This window comes from Microtus pennsylvanicus, chromosome 4 (assembly GCF_037038515.1).
Source record: "Microtus pennsylvanicus isolate mMicPen1 chromosome 4, mMicPen1.hap1, whole genome shotgun sequence".
Taxonomy (NCBI): Eukaryota; Metazoa; Chordata; class Mammalia; order Rodentia; family Cricetidae; genus Microtus; species Microtus pennsylvanicus.
The window spans coordinates 77346927-77360853 of NC_134582.1; the positions used below are offsets into that span (position 1 = coordinate 77346927).

At 45.7% G+C, this 13927-nt stretch overlaps 1 protein-coding gene across 3 annotated transcripts in view; it reads right to left on the reverse strand.

Moving 5' to 3' along the window:
* Smad5 (SMAD family member 5) overlaps positions 1 to 12139 on the reverse strand; it is a 44470-nt gene extending 32331 nt beyond the window's left edge. For 2 of the 3 annotated variants that reach the window (XR_012910350.1, XM_075969470.1), the window contains exon 1: positions 12009 to 12139. The gene's annotated coding sequence lies outside the window, so the exon portion shown is untranslated. Of the gene's footprint in view, positions 1 to 11601; positions 11978 to 12008 lie in introns of those variants that run through there. The other variant, XM_075969471.1, reaches the window with a different exon arrangement.
* Between the last annotated feature and the right edge of the window lie 1788 nt (positions 12140 to 13927).

Here is a 13927-nt window from a genome sequence, read left to right on the forward strand (position 1 = left end):
GTGACTTGGACACACAGAAACATGTGTTGCTCCAATTATAATCCCATGACCTGCTATGGGCATTGCGTACTTTATCTCTGATTTATAAAAATACACACCACACATATATTAATACAGCTTATGTCTTCTGTCCTTTCTTTCTTTCTTTCTTTCTTTCTTTCTTTCTTTTTTCGTTTTTCAGGATAGGGTTTCTCTGTAAGTCCCTGGCTGTTCTGGAACTCACTCCATAGGTAAGGCTGACCTTGAACTCAAAGATCCATCTGCCTCCCAAGTGCTGGGATTAAAATAAAGGCATGACTTTTCTGTCATTCTTAGAAAACGGAGCACAAAACTAGATGGTAAGCTACAGAAACTTCTGGGTGTGTTAAATTCTTTGAAATTTCTCTGGATTGCTCCTACTACTCACTGAATAAAATTCAGAACATCGCTGAGAAATCCAGAGAAGCACACTGGACCCTTAACCAAAAGTGAAAGCTTTCTAAAACTAAGCTACCACAGGGATAGGGTCTAGGATAGTGGTAGAACATGAAGCCCTGGGTTTGATCTCTAGCACAAGAAAAAAAATGGGAGCAGAGAGAAAACATGTATCTGTGCATCACAAAAAAAAATCACTATATTACATTACAAAAGTTCCCACAGATATCTCTCTGAATTAAAACACCTCTTCTGGGGCTAGAGAGATGGCTCGGCGGTTAAGAGCATTGCCTGTTCTTCCAAAGGTCCTGAGTTCAATTCCCAGCAACCACATGGTGGCTCACAACCATCCGTAATAAGGTCTGGTGCCATCTTCTGGCCTGCAGGCATACACACAGATAGAATATTGTATACATAACAAATAAATAAATAAAATAATAAAGTCAGCCATCTTTAAAAATAAAAAATAAAATAAAACACCTCTTCTCCAGGAAGTCTCCAAGCCACCCAGCCTAAGGAATCCCCTAATGGACTTAAGGTATCCCAAGTCTCACTTACAGTGCTTCCATTCCTGTATTTACATCTATCGACCCAATCTGCCCCAAGAGAATGAACATTCCAGAGGAAAAATAGCATGTCTTCACTCAGGACTACACAGCCAATAATAAATGTGCACTTGCACACACATGTACACACACATACCTGCAAGCACCTGTACATACATACACATTGCAATACAAGTGTGCATGTGCACACATGCACATTTTTTTCAAAAAAGAAAAGAAAGAAACATTTCTGGGCTGGAGAAATAGTGGAGCATTTGTACAAGGCACTGGGATCAATCCTAAGCAACATAAAAAGTAAGCATATAATTAAATTAAAATGTGTTTGTTTGGTCAAAAGTGAGACTCCAGCCCTCTAACACCCTATATCCAAAAAGTCTGGAATGTAATATTGTGTTGGACTCCAATTCCCAGCCTGCCAAGTGCTTAGACTCAAGTCCCAGCCTGTCAAGCACTGACCCCTTCCCAGGGAGGGTCAGGACCACTCCCACGGGGTATTTAGGCTCCACCGGAAAAAAGAACACATGGTCTCGGGGTTTTCATGAGCTCCTCTCCTCACCATGCTGTCTCGGTCCACCCGAGAGTGCCGCATTTATTAAACGCAGGTATTTTAATTTGATCTAATCTGGTCTGACTGGCACTGGCAGAGTGGCTTTTCTTAAGATTAATATTAAACAAATGGAGGTTCCACCAAAAAGAGTCTATTTTTTCCCACATGCCCAGGGCCTAGGGTCCAGGGCTGCCTGCTGGAAAATGCCCTTTCCGTGTGCCCTCCGCCAGGCAAGATCAGCTTCACTCAGTGAGTCCCCCTTTTAAACTGCATTGCAGGTATGGTCTTGGGGTGACCCATTTGCTTTTTGGGTTTTCCACTGAAGTCACAGGCCCATGCTGGAATCCTGATCCACTTGGCAAAAGCCAGGAACTTTTGCTGAGATGGGACTTGGGTGTGGAGAAACTACTCCCCACACTCATTTCTCATGTACCCCCATTTTCACTCAAGGGCTCTGTTCAGTGAACACAGCACAACAGGCTTGAGTCACAGAGGCATGCACTTCTAATGGGTTTCTTGTGATTCCAAGCCAATTATTCAAATGCCCTTAGATGGCCTTTTACAAAAAAAAATCCTTTTAAATTGGGGCTATCTAGGGCTAGAGAGATGGCTCAGAGGGTAAGAGCACTCACTGATCTTCCAGAGGTCCCGAGTTCAATTTCCAGCAACCACATGGTGGCTCACAACCATCTGTAATGAGACCTGGTGCCTTTCTTGCCAGCAGTACATTGTATGTTTAATAAATAAATAAATCTTTTTAAAAAAAGGGGGGGCCTATCTAACGTAAATTAACAATGCACCAAAAGCCCATGGTTTCTAAATGCACACTCTCGTCCCACCCCCACTTGTGTGTGTGTGTGTATGTGTGTGTGTGTGTGTGTGTGTGTGTTTCTCTCTATTCGCAGCCAGTGTTCTCGCCCCCCCCCCCCATTCACAGCCAGCGGTTTGTCCTGCCCCCACTTCCATCAGGCAGTGAGGACCCCTGTTCCGGTTTGGGATCTAAACCCAACTCCCTTTCTATTGCTGAGGACAGCAGAGGCCATTGCCGATCTCTCTGGAACAGGCACTCGTCCATCAGCTGTTTCCCTGGCCTTTGCCTTCTATGCTGGGATCACTCTAGCCCCTCCCTACTGTTTGCCACTTGGGCAGCCTCTTACAAAAAAAAAAAATCCTTTTAAATTGGGACTAACACCTAACTCAAACAAGGCTCCAAAAGCCCGCAGTTTCTGCCACACACTCCTGCCCTGCTACCCCCCTTCCCTACTTCTCCAAGCTGTTTGTTGTTTGTCTCACTCTAAAATTTTTTAAAAATAAATCTGTTTCCTCTGTCCTTCCACCCTCCTGGCTTCTGCCACCTAACTACGCCAAAATTTTAAGTTGGTCAGCTAACACAGGTTTCTAAAAATGTTTTGTTTGTCTGTCAAAATGATGTGGCCACAGTATGTCTGTGTAACTTTATAAATGTTTCTGTGTGCCTGTGTGCTCGTTTTAAGGTTCTTTAACTTATTAAACTATTCCTTTTAATCTTTTTACTAGCATTGATAAACTGTAACTAATTGGATAAAATACACACCTAAATTTAGCTTATATGCCCAGTTTAAATAACAGGTAATGGTACCTAGTTCTCAGTGCCTTTACAGATCTAAGGGCATGGCATTTTAACAAGAGCTTCTAGCACAGACATGCAGCTTCTGCAAAATCCTTTAGCTCCTCCAAGAAGATAGAAGACCTTCCAACTCCAGGCCTTGCCTCTGCTTCCTGGATGCTTCTTTACCCAGGGAATCATCCAAGACAGGTAGACTAAAATCTTTCTCTCACTGGAAAACTCTTTGGACCTCTTGTGCTCAGTAGCTAACAGCAAGCACTGCTTCTGAGACCGGTGTTCTCCAAGGACTTTAAGAAGAGGATTTGGGATTGCCTGTGTAGCTAAAAACAGACACCAGTTTATATGTAAACTATATAATTTTTTTCTTCTGTGATTATGAGATACATGTGAGAGAACAAGAAACAAAGAGGGACCAAGAAAGAGCATCCAGTCTACGCACACCAGCGTGCCCTTACTACAAAGGTGGGGCTACATCTTAAGACAGCACAACTCCAGAAGCAATGTTCCTGATTCCCCATTCCTGAAAAGCCTCTTTCTTCCCAGACTATCTTTTGTTATCTGATTTTCAAATGCACCTTTTTTTTTTCCCTGTAATACTTTGCTCAAGTACCAACCACTAAATTCCATCTCCTATCTCAGATTTCAGCTTTGGCTGTCATCCCAAGGAAGATAATTAAAAATGAAATTAATGTTAAAAAATAAATTCTTTAACTCACTCATTTCACAGTTACTATTTACTAGATACTGTTTATTCAAACTAAGAATAAAACATTAATTAACTCACTACTTATTAAGGCATTATTATGAGCTGGGAATATAACAAGGAAAGAGGTATGGAGGCACAACTTTGAATTCCAGCACTCAGGAGGCAGAGGCAAGTGAATTTCTTAGTTTGTGGCCAGTTTGATCTACAGAGTGAGTTCCAGTACAGTCCGGAATACAGGGAGAAACCTCGGGGCAGGGAGGAATCAAAACCCCTTGTCTTCTAGTAACTTATATTTCAGTGGTGGGAAGCACACAATGTAGTTAGTAACATTTTTGTTAGGTAACAGCTGGCAGAATATGGTGGGATGCTTATATTCCTAGCAGGACTGCCCACAAATTCAAAGTTGGTTAGATCTACATAGTGAGTTCCAGGCTAACCAGGGCTGCATAACAAGACCCTATATCAAAAATCCAAAACTGTTAAGAAGGGCGGGGGGAATCAGATGGTGGGGGAGGAGAGACAGAGATGGGTTAACAGGGAGTGTGAAGAGAGGCAGTTTCCAATAAGATGATGGGGATGGGCCACGCTGAAAAGGTACCAAATGAACCATAATTATAAGGAAACAGGGGGATACCATTAAAAGGAAATACAAAGACCCTAAAGGACCTGGTGAACTCAAGGAACGAAGTGATTCCTGGGAATAAAGTGAGATAATAAAATAAGGCAAGAAGGTAAGGATGGGGACCAAAGAGGGAAGCAAGGCAGACCAGCCACAGTGGCAGGAAGAGAGTCAGTCTCTACTGTGGGTCAAATACGGACTGGCTCAGAGAGCTGAGGAGGCACAATAACTGATTTATATTGTTGAGAATTATCCTGAGACCAGGCACGTTGGCCCACACCTATGATCCCAGCACTTGGGAGACAGAGGCAGGTGGATCTCTTCATGTGAAAAGCCAGCCAGGTCTACATAACAAATTCCAGACCAGCTAGAGATAAACAGACACTGTCTTAAAAACTAAACAACAGACTGTGGCTAGTGTGCTGAGAGTTGAAGTAATCTAAGTAAGAGGAACTGGCAACTACCACCAGGCGGATAGCACTGGTGTGGTGAGAAGCAGACAGAGACAGCAGGATCCCTGAATGAGAGATATGAGTTGTGTGAGAACAGAAGTCAATAAAGATTCCAAGGTGTCAGTCTGAGCAGCTGGAAGAATAGGGTTTGTCATCAACTGACTTGGAAAAGGCTGATAAGCAGTCTAAACAAAGATCAGGACTTTAATAGTATACATATTAAATGTAGGAATAAAATGTTACTAAGCTTCAAGATTTCAGTATCATATAAGTCATAGTAACACTGATTAGTAACTCAAGGGTTCAGGTCTTCACTCATCTTGACCAATGCAGAACCCACTCTCCATCACCCTCCCCCAGACACAGAGTTCATGCTCAGACTTCTCAATTCCTGGAAAGAGCAGCTCCTTCACTCTCTGCTCCAACATCCCTTACTGCTTCAACTCAAATTAAAATGCAAAGCAAACTCTTGACAACACCATCCCATGCAAACCAACGTTCCATAATGACCCACAATTCCCCATCACAAACGCATACATATCAGACAAGTCTCACAAGCACAAAGCCAGTGAACCACATCCCAAGACCAACTCTTAACAGCTGGGTTCTCACATCCATAGTGATTTCATGTCTGCTGAGTGGGAGTGTGGCTGAATGCCCTCTCCATAATCCATGCATTTCCAGGGTATCTGGGTTTCTTAACAGGCAACTATGCTGCCAGGCTAGCCTTCAACCCATCTCAGAGAACTTGTATTACCAAGGGCTGGGAATGGGTTGGGAATGAAAGCATGTGTTACTCTACCTAGCTAACACATTAGCTGTACAAGGTCTCACATGTCCTATATGCTTCCAATGCAGAGGAAGGCCTGACTTCTATTTCAAGGTCTTCTGCACAACTCTTTCACAGACTCCTTTAAGTTATGGCTTACGGATGTGAACTGATGGTTCATTATGACAAAACTTTCCTGCATTCTTTACACTGAGAGTGAGTCACCTACATGGATATTCAGAAATAAGATTTAGCAAAATTTCCCTACATTCCTTAAATACACAGGCATTTTCCACATGTATGAATTCTCTTAGGAGAGGCAGCAATACAATACCATTTTTTTCCCCAAAATTCTTCATAGGCATCTTAAGGCAGGAGAGATGTCTCAGAGGTTAGAGAAGCATATTGTTCTTGCCGAAGATCCTAACCCCCACCTCAGGTGGCTCACAAACACCTGTTAACTACTCCAGCTCCAGAAGATGACAGCTGTCTCCTCCACAGACACCTATAGTCATGCACTCAGACACACACATACACAAGAGAGAGACACACAGAGAGAGTAGAGATAGAGAGGGAGGGAGGGAAACAAAGAGGGAGAGAGTTAAAAATAAATCTTAAAAAAAAATAGCCAGGTGTGGTAGTCCACACTCAGAAAGCAGAATGGTCTCTATGAGCTTGAGCCAGCATGGTCTACACGGTGACTTCCATGCCAGGGCCAAACAGTGACACCCTGTCTCAAAAACAAAACAAAACCTTCCCACATTTCTAATAGGAATCCCAGGTGAGTTTGAGAACCAAGAAGTTGAGAAACAAACAAGTAGAAGCAAGCCACCTGCAAACATACACCGAGTTAACTTTCTAGGTTAACCAGGATGAAGCTTTAGAAAATCTCTTTCCCTCTGGTTCTAACATAAACAGCAGCCACCAAGGATCACAGGGACAGACCCCAGCACCACTGCCTAAGCTTTAGTTCTAATGCTTTAGAACTTGTAGGCTGCAGCTACGCCTGCTGCAGAAGAGCTGAAAGAGAACGCCAGGACGCACAGCTCCTCCAGACTCAGAAACTCACCAGTTCTACAGGAAGATCTAAAGGAAGGAAGGTTACACGGGCACTCAAACTGCTTTCCTAGAGAACCAGCTCTGACTCCCAATTTCAAAAGCATTGGAGAGACAGCTCAGCTGCTGCTGCTCATGCAGAGGACCCAGGTTCAATCCCCAGAACCCACACAGCAGCTCACAACCAAATGTAACTCCAGTTCCAGCATCCTCTGGACTCCTTGGACACCAGGCACATACACGCAGGTAGAACACATAAAGATTACATTTTAAAAAGACATCCAAAGCTCTAAACAGCTCTCAAAGCTCTCTGGATGATGAACAGGGGTCCCGACACTTCTCAAAGCACAGTCCTGCTCATTCTTTTGTACCCCCAGATGTCCCTCCTTTGAATCGCCCACATCCAGACTTCTGTTTCCCAGCTTTTAACCACTCTTTAGGCTGCAGCTGCTTCTCTGAGTCCTCTAATTAAGCAGAGCTTGATCTAGATGTATCGCTCACCCTCAGAGAGCCTGCAAGACTCCTTGCCTTGCCACCAGAAGTAGACCGTGCTTGTACAGGCTTGCAGGCACAAGGCCAGAAACAGAGCTGGCCAGTCTCCTTCACAGTGCTCTCCTTTCAATTACAACAAAATCACTGCTGCTCCTCATGAGCCTCTGAAGCACAGAAAGCCGAAGTCTACAGCATCCACTCCAATGCCACTGTGCTGTCCTCCAGCACTGCATGTGTACCTGAGAGTACAAGTACCCCCCCTTAATAGAAGAGAAGAAAACAAACAAAAACCAGTGCTGGCTAGCCCTTCTGTTCTGTCATTTAATCTGCACTCAAGCTGAAAAGTGCAAACAGTCAGTGAGTTAACTAGACTCTCACCTAAGAGAACAGGAAAATGCAAATACGGCAAGACTACAGACAGCTCAGAAGTATTTCTACACTATCCCTTCTTCTCAGGAACACACACCAGGATAACCAGACCTCCAGTGAGGCAGTCCACCACCGAGGGAAAAAGGCAAGACCTAGTACTTCAGGGAGAACAGAACCCCTGTGATCACACACATACTCAGAGAGCAAAGTTAAATTTGCAGAGTGCCAGCCTCTTCCTGAAGCATATTCTGAGAAGGCAGAAAGGACACTTGACATTTGTGGCTGCTACCTTTTCCATTCCGTCCAGCGTAACAAAGTAACATGCAGGAAATCAGAAGGAAATGCTCCAGTTAGAAACCTCAAAAAAGATCAAGATATTTCCAAATTCCCATGGAATGCCAAACTAGAAAATACAGATATACTACAGGTAAAGACTGTGTTCACAAAGGATTCAGCACAAAACCTATTTACAAAACACACATTAACAATAATAACTAGTGAAGTAAAATTATAGGCTCATGTAAGAGAACTGTCCTAATAACTCTTCCAAAAAAAAAATCTCATCAAAATTAAGACACAGTAAATAAGGGCAAAGAGAAAAGCTACTGAAAATACTTCTGGTAAAACTAAACCACAACCTCTAACCTGGCTGGGGGAAAAAAGTGTGTGCCTGTGTATGTGTGTGGGCATATTCACACATCTATCAAAGCTACACAGCGCCCAGAACTAGTGATTAATTATGAAAAGCCTTAATGTTCTATAATTACATCATCCCAAGTTATGAAACAATAAAGATTTAAAATATGTGACCTATGAGATTTGGAAATTAGTCTGTAGCCTTTAATCCCAGCACCCAGGAGGCAAAGGCAGATGGATCTATGTGAGTTCAAGCCCCATCTGGCCTACATAGTGAGTTCCTGGACAGAACTACATAGTGAGACCCAGCCAGAGCCACATGAGACCTTGCCTCAAAAAAATAAATAAACAAAATAAAAGATTGAAAAATTCTAATAATCTAGTTTTAAACAATTTTTCTGAAAGACTTCTAAATGCTGATGGTTCCATTTAGTAAACATACACACTACATTCAAGCTTTGGTTGGAGGTAAAGGATGTATAGTAATAGCAATTAGCTAGATGACCTTGCCCTGAAAATTCCAACTGCTAATAGTCCACTAAGTTCAGAAGTAGAAAAACAAGGTGTAAGAAGGCACAGGTCAACCTCCCTGCCCCAGGGCGGGGAGAGGAGAAGCGCTACACCAACTTTTCTGGCTAGAGAGGACCTTGAGTCTGTAACAGGCTTTCCACATCCCACTTTCTCAGTTCTCTTCCAGACTGACACCTAGTGAAGATAAGAATCATTCCTCAGGCTACTACTGTCCATTACAAGATGGGAATCTTCTCCAAAATCCGACCTCTTCAAGGTATGCTGGCAAATCATAGAACCCAAGGTGCCTAAACCATGTTCTTAATACAGAGCACTTACAGGTAGGAACATACAATAGGAATAAATATAATGTGGAGATGGATAAACCAGGGGAATGAAGGCCCTGCAATTAGCTCTGATGTGGGTCTCCCTGCCCAAAGCAATACAAATGCCGGGCAATAAAAAACATTGGTAAGTTATAAACAACAAAAAAAGAGCTTTCTTGATTCACACTACACAAGTATTGAATTAAAACTTACACAACAAAGAATATGCATATGAAAGTGATTTTATATTAAATTTTGATACAAGCTACTAAGAAGTAAAACACTATCATTTTACTGCCTTATCTTCAAAACACTAAAATGGAATTTGTTCAATCAAGCCGCCAATCTGTTTTCAGCAAAGAGAACACGGTGCCTCTGTTTAACACAAAGGACAAGAGCTCATCACTGCAAACCATGCTGTTTGGGTCCATCATGAAAACAGGAAACAGGCAGCCCAGGTATAATTACAGCTGTAGTCTAATGTGCCTTCAGGTTCAGCCAGGAATGAAAGCCCACAAGAGTAAGCAGAATTGACCTGCCTCTCTCCTTGCTACAGAAGGCAACTTTTAATAACACTCTCACAACATGTTACATAACCAGCACACAACAATCTGATTCAAACCTCATTAGCAACATTCTGCCACTGTCTCACACTGCAATTAATGGCTGACTCTGCCAGAGGGAAAAGAAAGACAACATATCAGTCTACCCCTTTCTGTGGTGCCCACCAGAGTGAAGCAGGTAAGCACAGCGCTGCACAAACCACAGACACATTTTACTCCCTCCCCCAGTTCACTGACTTCTTCCTTCCTTCAACTATCTATCCCATATCCCATGGATGCATGGAAAACTTTATCTGTGAGGTCTGTGCAGTGCAGTCTGCAGGCTCCAGCCAGCTAAAAGAACAAGCCAACCAATTCAAACAAACAACCAAGTGTGAGGGTGCGGGCTTGTGATCCTAGCCTTTGGGAGGTAGAGGTAAGAGTTCAGGGTCATCCTGGACTACACAGCAAGTTTGAGGCCAACCTGGGCTAGCTGTCTGCAGAATGGAGGAGGGAAGTCAATTGAGAAGATTCGTCTATGACCTAAAGTGACCAAACGATGGATGGCATTTGCAACAAAGACACAGTAAAGGCTTCCATGGTAACAGTCGTGATCTGAAAAGACTGAGAGAGGGAGCAGCAGAGGAAGGAGAGGTGCCCCAGAGATCATTGTGTAAGCAATCAAACAAAATGAAAGGTTTTTCACACAAGGCCTCACTAGGTAGCGCTGGCTGGCCTGGAACTCAGGCAGATCTACCAGCCTCTGCCTCCCAAGTATTGGAATAAATTTAAGGTTTGAGCCAGCATGCCTGGCTAAAAAAAAAAAAAAAAAAAAAAAAAAATCTGGGCATAATATATAAACGTTATAAAGGTTATATTTTGATGAACTGTTGCTTCTCAGTTGTGTTGGATATTTTTATAACTCCAGGGTTTCTTTTTAGAGGGGGAAAAATGTTACCAAATGGGTAAAAGGAAGAATAGAATTTGTTACTACTGACCCACTGACTTTCTCTACAAAATCTGAAACAATCTCAGGACAGGGCCGTTGAGTGTGAAACTGTCCTGTCTTGCGGCATGTGGGCACTGTTTGCATACAACAGGCACTATGGGCTGGCATTTAGCAGAAACATTCAACTAAGCCTACTGGGTTTTCAGCTTCAAGTTAAAATGAAAAGCTACCTCGCTAGTGGTAACTCCCATACACTAAGGACATCCAAGTACTCTTTGTTTAAAAAAAGAAAGACTGCCAGACCAGACCGGTGATGGCTCACCACTGCAATCCCAGCACTTGGAAGGCTGAGGCAGGAGGACTGGCTGGAGTTCAAGGTCTGCACTGAAAGACCCTGTCAGAGAGAAAAGAACATCACGTGTACCCTTTTCTCTTAGCTGCTGTAAAGCCAACCAACAAAGTCCACTGATCCCCTTCTCTGTTGCTAGGTAGGAACACACTTGATAGCGCTAGGCAACAGGGATGATGTGACAAACGCCACTAGACTTCAAAACTTTTTCCAAAGAAAGATAAACAAGATATACTTAGCACCACACCCATTTAGACGCAAACGCGGCCAGGAGTACGCCCCCCACCTCCAGCTGACCAGGAAACATTGTCTTTACAATGAAGATAAAGATCGGGCCTAGAGTGTTCGGCCAGTCCTGGCTCCCAGGTTGGCCTGGGCTCCATTCGCCGGTGCCATCCAAAAACCGGAGTCGGGACAGGCGCTTCGGATAGCTGGCACACCTCCAAATACCTCGACTATCCTCGCCAGCTCTTTCTGCAACCAAAATGTCCAGGCTACTGAGCATGCTCCGACCTCAGACGGGCGCCACGGGGGAGTTTTCAAAGCTCGGCTCGCACCTCGGCGCCGCACCAGCCTCGGAAAAGCGAAAAGGAACAGGGCCAGGGGGTGGGGGGTGGAGAAGGCACTGGGGCACGCACGCCCGAGGGAACCACCGGGACCGGCCGAAAGACAAAAGCTACTTCAGTTCCTCACATAAAGTTTGGCGAGGTGCGAGGATCTCGGCGACGTCCCCAGAGCGCAGGGCGAGCGGGCGGAGGGCGGCCCAGGCGGGCGGGCGACAGCCGGGTGCAGGGGCGGGTCGCCGCGGGCCGGAGTGTAATTCCCACCGATAAGCGCGGATCCTTATCTCGAGCACACCAAGCGGCGGGGCGCGGGCTCGGCCTAGGCCGTCTGCACCGCTCGGTGGCGCGACGAGGTGGCGGGGGGGCCTCGTCGGGACCGTGGAGGGAGCAGTGGCCTCCGCGGCAGCCAGGCCTCCCCCGCCGCGTCGCGCAGCTCGGCGCCCCGTCCAGTCCGGTCTCGCGCGGGGACCCGCTAGGCCTCCGCCCGACCCCGGCTTCCGCCGCGCGTGCCCCTCCGCCCCGGGGCCCCTCACTCACCTCCCCGCCGTCCGGGCGCGCTCTCCTCACGCCGTCGCTGCGCCGTGCACGCGCCGTAACTTTATTAGCAGCTCGGCCGCGGGACAAGCGCACGGCGCCCGCTCGCCCGCCTGCCCGGGACCCGGATGACGGGGGGGGGGGGGGGGGGGGACGGAGGTCCAAGGCGGCAGACCGGCGCATGCGCGTCGGGAGTGGCCAAGGCCTGGCTTACCCTGTCGGTGCACGGCCGGCCTGAGCGTGGCACTGGGCTCCAGGCTCTGCACCCACGGAACTGACCCGCTTTCTAACCAAACAGTTGTCCTCGCCGTGGACAACGGGGGACCGCTCTCGCCTATAGAAAGCGTTGAAAGGTGTCTTCAGCTACAACTTCGCCTCTTACGTTGACGTGTGATATAAATCCTAACTATCATACAGCTTGCTAGATACAGCCAGACCGTGGCGCCCGAAGGAAAAATGCTCTGCAGATGGAGACCGTGCTAACCCGGAGCTCAGGGGAGATCGTCCATTTCTCAGGACACAATCCCAGCTGTCTAAGGGACACCGCCCCACATCTGGAAGCAGGGAGTGTCTTGGGCGCAAGTGGAGGCGTGGAGGTGCACAGCCTGTCCACAGGCTAACGCCGTAATAATCGGGCCGTCTGGCTCCTCTTTCCCTCCTAATTCCCCAAAGGGTCAGCATTCCTAGAAATATGATATCTGTATTAGGGCACCCGATTTGCACAGCAAGGGAAAGCTTTTAAATAATTCTGTGTTTATTTTTTAAAGTGTTCAAAACTGATTGTGTCGTTTTCTTGCTAAATAAGTTGGAACTATTTTTAAACCTCCAGTTAATCCCATTCTCCAATACCATTGGGTTCAAAATTCTGTAGACCCTAAATCTGACAACTTCTTGTCACCTTAATGCCACCTCTGCGGCCTAAACCGGGGTCACCTCACTTGATACACAAATGGGCCAGTTTCCGTGTTGTTCCAAGTTTCCGTGGCTTGTTTCCAATGCTGTTGATGATGCTTGATCGAAGCAGCCATCTCAAATGGTGAGAGAAGCGAACTGGGTGGGAGCTGGGTAACCAGAGAGCATCTATCCACTCCCGTACTAAGAAGAGTGGCTGTTATTGGCTGTAGCCAGCCATCAGCAGGAAGAGGTGTGGGAATAAGGACCCAGTATTGGCAGATCTTCTGGCTTCACAAAGAAGATTGGAAATTTATCTTTTTACACGAAAGGAAATTCTCACATTTATCCGATCAGCCTCTTTGTCCCTTTCCACCCCCTCCCCTTCTCTTTGACATTGAGAAGACTCACACCAGCACAAGCCAAACAAAACACACCCATGGTCCTGATTTAGCCTGCTGGCCCTCAGTTTGCAATCTCAGGTCTCCATCTTAAAGTTCTTTACTGCATCATAAACTGTGAACGAGGACTCCATGTGCCTTGACTCTCTGTCGTGCTTACTGGTTCTTTGTTGTTAAATACAATGTTTCCAGCCCTTGGAAGGCATGGATTCTGGAGCCTGGCATGGATTTACAACTCTCAGAAGTACCTATAACCGTAGCGAGAGAAATGCCCTTTATTCAGAATTGATGTTTGCAGAGGATCTTGTTGAATACTGTGTGTGTGCCAGTGACACTCCTCCCTTCAAGCCACTAGTAAAAATCCTTCCACAAACAAACGTGTGCATATTTGTAAGGACAATTGGTGAGGCTTGGAGTCCTTTCCAGAGTCACACGAATAACCCTAAAACCAAACGTTTTATTTCCTTAACTGTGTATCTGCACAGTGATCCAATCAACCAGACTCTAGGTTCCCAGGTGGTTTGGGGCACTCAGGTTAGGCCTTCAGTTGCGAGAGATAATAACACAGAACAGAGGAATGGAGAGATCAGCAGCCAAAAGAACTCTCCCAGAGAACAGAGACATGACCTA